Source organism: Triticum urartu, unplaced genomic scaffold (assembly GCF_003073215.2).
Source record: "Triticum urartu cultivar G1812 unplaced genomic scaffold, Tu2.1 TuUngrouped_contig_9990, whole genome shotgun sequence".
NCBI lineage: Eukaryota > Viridiplantae > Streptophyta > Magnoliopsida > Poales > Poaceae > Triticum > Triticum urartu.
The window spans coordinates 5,872-11,194 of NW_024121089.1; the positions used below are offsets into that span (position 1 = coordinate 5,872).

Sequence of the window (5,323 nt, forward strand, 5' to 3'; positions counted from 1 at the left end):
TCAGAATCAGAATACTATTATCATCATCAGGACAGCCGCACATGCTGCAATGGTTGCTCATGTCCATGCCCACCAACCCTATCAATCATAAAGAGAAGGAGAGACATCAGCAGGTGCCAGGTGACCAAAGGGTGCAGAGCCAACAGGAAGACATGTAACTGAGAATTTGTCCTTCTCGTTTATGATTATAGATCAGTTGGCATTGCTCTCCTCCCTTACGGTTTCATGGTTTTGTATTGCTAACACAATAAAGCAGGTTGTGTTTATAGATAGTACACATGTCAGTTCAGTGGCATGTTCTTATATTTTCAAATTACCATGGCTATGAGCTCTTATAGTACAGAAACAGAGTTTTGGATCAGTCAACGACATTATGCAAACTTTCCAATTTGCCTACACTTATAGAACGAAAACTTTGCAAACTAATCTAAAATGGAGCTTTTTCAGTTCAGAAAGGAATCGATGCAAAGCTCGGACAAAGGAAATTAACAAGAGGAAAAAGCAAAGCTCACCAAGGCAGCCTTTGTGAATGCCGTTCATCCGATTAACCAGTTAACTTGCCGATTAATCCCTACTCGTAGGGTCACCGAGTAGCCGATAAACTGATAAATCGTCCGATTAATTGATTAAATGGCCGATTAACTTGCCGATTAGCCTATTAATCCCCTACTCGCCAGCCAACTGAGCAGTTACCAGTTAACGATTTCCTCAACAATGCCTACAAGAGTATCAGAAAAGAATTGCAGTAGACCAGTAATATAACATCGGATGAGATGAAGTTGTGAAGCAACCAGAGTTGGGAATTAACATGCGGTTTGGGCTTAGGCCTTAAGGGACAGTGTATAAACTTAGTTGATAAACTGCAGTAGCACATAGGATCAATCAAATTGGTGGAGGTGAATATCCATGCCCGGTGGGCAGCATGATGTAGAGAAGTGGAAACAGAATGTCCGATCCGCCATATAGGTTTTATTTATCCGTGAATTCTGCAGAAAACAGTGAACATGCATGAGCTTAAAGATCATGGTTCATACCTATGAAAGATCGATTCGAAGCAGAGGAAGAGGAAGCAGGTACAGTATTGAAAGAACCTGAACGGACAACAAAAAATTTGGCAGCAATCCTTAGGATAGTAGGAACGCACAGTGACAGACCAAATCACACACAACAGCAAATTAGACAGGCATGCACACACAATATCAAATTAAAATTAGACATGCAGACACTTTGGAACAGAGCAATGCGCTGCATACCTGTGCATACATACAACTATCTGTTAGTGAAACAAACTTACGGCAAGCAGACTAGCAAAATTTGGTTATATATAATAATCATCAAGTTTCCACAATTCACGATCACTACTAACATGTGGTTCAGTACATTCAGTAACGTACTTATAAACTGTCGTGATTTAGCAACACTTTCTATAATAATGCGAGAGAATTTGTGTTTTCCAGATTTTGAATTACCAATTGGAAGCACCCTGTCAATGTGTCATACCCTGTACATCCCTAGCAGTCCTCGCACCCCTTCAGAGCACAACTTTTCTGGCAGTAAGCTGCCAGACCAACAACATATGTTATCTAGGATTAATTCATGTTCTGATAACTGAATTTTGAAGCCTTGTATAGTTCCAGTAAAAAAATAAGTTCATGGCACATCAAAACTAAAAAACATGTATTTCCTTATCTTCTATGGGATGTAAAAAAAAGGTGAATCAAGAGGCACCTGGAGTCTACAGAGTAAGGAAATTGGATTGTATGGACTCACTGTATTCTCTTGTGCGCAGGGCCACATGCTCGACATCTTCGCCTCCGTCTTCTGCAGCTGCATGAAAATATATAAGAATCAGGTATATGATTAATAGTACAAAAACTAAGCATCGCAGGTAACAATTCAAAATTTTAGAAAGAAAAGACAGCTCTGAAATTATGCATTCAAAACAGGCGTGAGCCTGGGTGACCGAAGTCAATTACATGAATGTGATATTAGCGCCACACAAAACAGTGTGAGCTGTTATCACCAGACCGCTGAACATGATGCTTTACAAAGGTGAAAGGCAAAAGAAAGAGAGAAAGAAATAAGGTTAGGTGATCAGCAACTATCTCAGTGAATTTTCCCAAGACAACATAGTATGTTTGTCTTCCTCTCTGACAGCACGCGAGCTCCAGAGTCTGATGAGTTCAGCCAACTCAGCGAGCATTCGAGCCGCAGACCAAAAACAGTTGTCAAACACTAGCATTCCGAGCCGTCCAGAAAGAGACCGAGCATGCTGCGAAGAAGATGTGCCAAAGCTGACCAAATAAATTACAATCCGCAGCTGAGAGAAAAATCTCAAGAAGTCCTCGGGATGATTTGGCCGATACCCAAAGTTCAACCTTCTGCCAAATAACATCAGATAATTTGCATCTCATCACGATGTGGCTAACGGTTTCAGCAGCTGGGCAAATATCACATCTATCATGTTGAACGACAGCAGTCCAGCTCTTCTTGATCATGAAGTCCTTGGTATTTAATCTTCCTAGCTAGCAAAAGGACTACTCGATGCTTATTAGGACCCCGGTTACAACACAAGACGACGTCGGCCCACGAGCCACACACGCACCACATAGCTAGCACACACGCACGCCTCCAGCAGCACGCAATCCACGGACATTACGGACGCACGCCCACGCTGCGTCCTCAGTTGCGTTTGTCGTCGGCGCCGCGCCCAGATGTGATTGCCGCCACCGCCAGTATGTCCTCAACTTTCGCTCGGGCGCGAGATAGAGAGAGAGAGGGGGGATGAGAAAGAGAGAGGGCCGCCGCGCACTGACCTTCGAATTGTAGCCGCCGCCTCGATTTGCGGCCACCGCGGACGGCCTTGAGCACGGTTGGCTGCTCCCCCTCCTCGCGTCCTAATATGACCACTCCTTTTCTCGCCTGAGACAGCAGCCACAACGGCGACCTAGGTCTACTCTGACAAGTGTCGCCCGCCGATGGGCGAGGAGGACGATGTTGCCGCCATCTCCTCCCATCCCCGCTCCACTCTGCCCTGCCCGACCTGCTGCTCGATCTGGTGCGAGGGGGAGGGGAGATCGCCGTTGGGGAGGGCGTGGCTGAGGGGAGGTCACCGGTGGCGGCGGCGGCAACAAGGGAGAGGGAGAGGAATCGGGGGATCTTGACTGGGGGGCAATCCCTTTCTCTCTTCGCTGGCCAATCTCTTTCTCTCTTTTTTCTCGAGACGAAATAAATCTCTTTGTTTTGTCTTGTAGCTGATCCGATGTGGACATCGCCAGCATGCGCCCTTTGTGCTTTATGTGCTATCGTTAAAGGGTTGTATTAGTTGACACTCAAATACATATATCTAGCAGGGGAGTATTTTTTTTATACTTCAGTTATGGAAAGCCTAAGCCGTTCTCTTCTAATGTACGTATTATTTGTCCTTTTTAAATAGCTGATCCATGTCCCACCAATCAACGGTCAATTATTTAACCCCCCAACTCCAAACTATTTCCCAAAAAAGAAAAGGATCACTTGTACGAGATCAACCCCCAACTCCCAACCATCGGCCAATAAAATAAAAATACGAGTTCAACCCCCAACTCCCAACTATCGGCCAATAAAATAAAAGTACGAGTTCAACTACCAACCCCCAACTATCTTGTATTTTATTATGTCCTTCGCTAAAGATTGGCCAACTAAGATCATTGATTAATCATAATAAATATCTTTCATGATTTCTGTTTCGTACCAAGTTTTTAAACTCCAATATTATTTCCAAATCATTACCAAGATTTAAAACTAGTGAATACATATTTAATACATTTAAAAATAGTGAATACATATTATTTCCCTCCGTTCCTTTATATAAGGTGTATTAGTTTTTTCTAAAAAATTCACAATGTAAGGTGTATTTCTCTTTTCCTCCGAATTTTTTCATGCGTGCCCTTCCACCATCCATTACATGCCTTAGATAAAAAAAATACTATGTATTCCCAATAGAAAGGTTGTAAATAAAAATATCTCACCCTGATTGCATGCACTCACATTTCTCTCTCTCCCATCCCACCGATTGATTTTATTCTGATGCAGCTAAATTTAGTTGCCTTCTATTGGGCCGCTAATTATTTAGTTGTCGCCAATTAACTTGCTAACTGCCTAATTAACTAAGGGTACAAATCCTACCCTATGGGGTTCCTATAATTCCTACAAACCAAAGGAGGCCTGAGATTTAGAGTTGGCCTAATTTACGAAGTAATGCCACTGCCAAGTGACTCGCGTACCGGTTTGTTACCTTTTTTCCCTCTGATATGGGCCAACCCATCCTCTCAACTAGGCTCCAGCCCGCCTAGCCGGGCTGGCCTGCTGGCGCGAATGAGAAGCGGAAGCGAGCCAAACGAATGGTTTTCCTTCGTTCGCAGTCCATGGAAGAAGCTGGAATTGGAAAATTTCCTCAAAGAAAAAAGTTGGAATCAGAAAACAAAAGCGAGATTATTCGAAAGTCATTTAGTGCAAATTATACATGTATCACATATTGGTCACCCAACCTCATTTATAATTTATTCCAAAGCAGAGAAATGTCACACAGTCCTATCTTTCAAAGTACGTATAATGACGGTCTCATAGCCCGTATATTCAGTTTTGGGTATACGAAAGAGAGAGATAAGGAAAACTAAAATGAGTAAATGAGTAAATGCAAAGTAATAGCCGATGTGCAGTTTCTGCTCTTGGATGCGAATGCATCCGGATGAATAGGAAAATACAAAAAATAGTTTTGAAAAAAATCTTAACTTTTACCATGACAAACATTGTCGAATGTTCCAATTGCATGCAAAGTTTCGTGATGGAACGACATTCACAGAGTTCTTGACAAGAAAAAACAAAATCGATGCTTCAAAAAAGCTATTTGTGAAAGCATTTTGGAGCATTGTTTTTCTCATTTTCTGCCAACATTTTCACAAATGTCATTTCGCTATGAAATTTTGCAGGCATTTTGAAAAATCCAACAATGTTGTCACAGAAAAAAAACAGACTTTGTTTTTTTATCTCTTTTACTACCTAATTGCATTTTACTGTCCATCCTAGGCGCAATGCACCTGGGGGCAAATTGGCACTTTCGAGTAATAACCAACTTTACAGCATACCCAATATATGAGTAATTACCAACGATAATTCTAAGTGACATGCAATGTCTACTAGCTAATATATTAGGAAGAAAAGACTCTCCGTCGATTAAGAAGAAAAGACTCTCAGTCGTTGGATCAGGAACGAGCAGTCAGATCTTCTTCCGCTTCCTCCAACTGTTTTCTCCATGGTTCGATTCCACAACACATGATTTATC

At 42.2% G+C, this 5,323-nt stretch overlaps 1 long non-coding RNA gene across 2 annotated transcripts; it reads right to left on the reverse strand.

Moving 5' to 3' along the window:
- Nucleotides 1-794: 794 nt before the first annotated feature.
- Nucleotides 795-2,899, reverse strand: LOC125532458. 2 transcript variants are annotated; one of them, XR_007294158.1, is made up of 4 exons: nucleotides 2,817-2,878; nucleotides 1,771-1,827; nucleotides 1,470-1,558; nucleotides 795-986 (listed from the first exon to the last, which is right to left on the reverse strand). It is a non-coding gene; the product is annotated as an uncharacterized LOC125532458 (long non-coding RNA). The 2 variants fall into 2 exon arrangements; XR_007294157.1 differs by lacking the exon at nucleotides 1,470-1,558 and having other exon boundaries at nucleotides 2,817-2,899.
- Nucleotides 2,900-5,323: the final 2,424 nt, after the last annotated feature.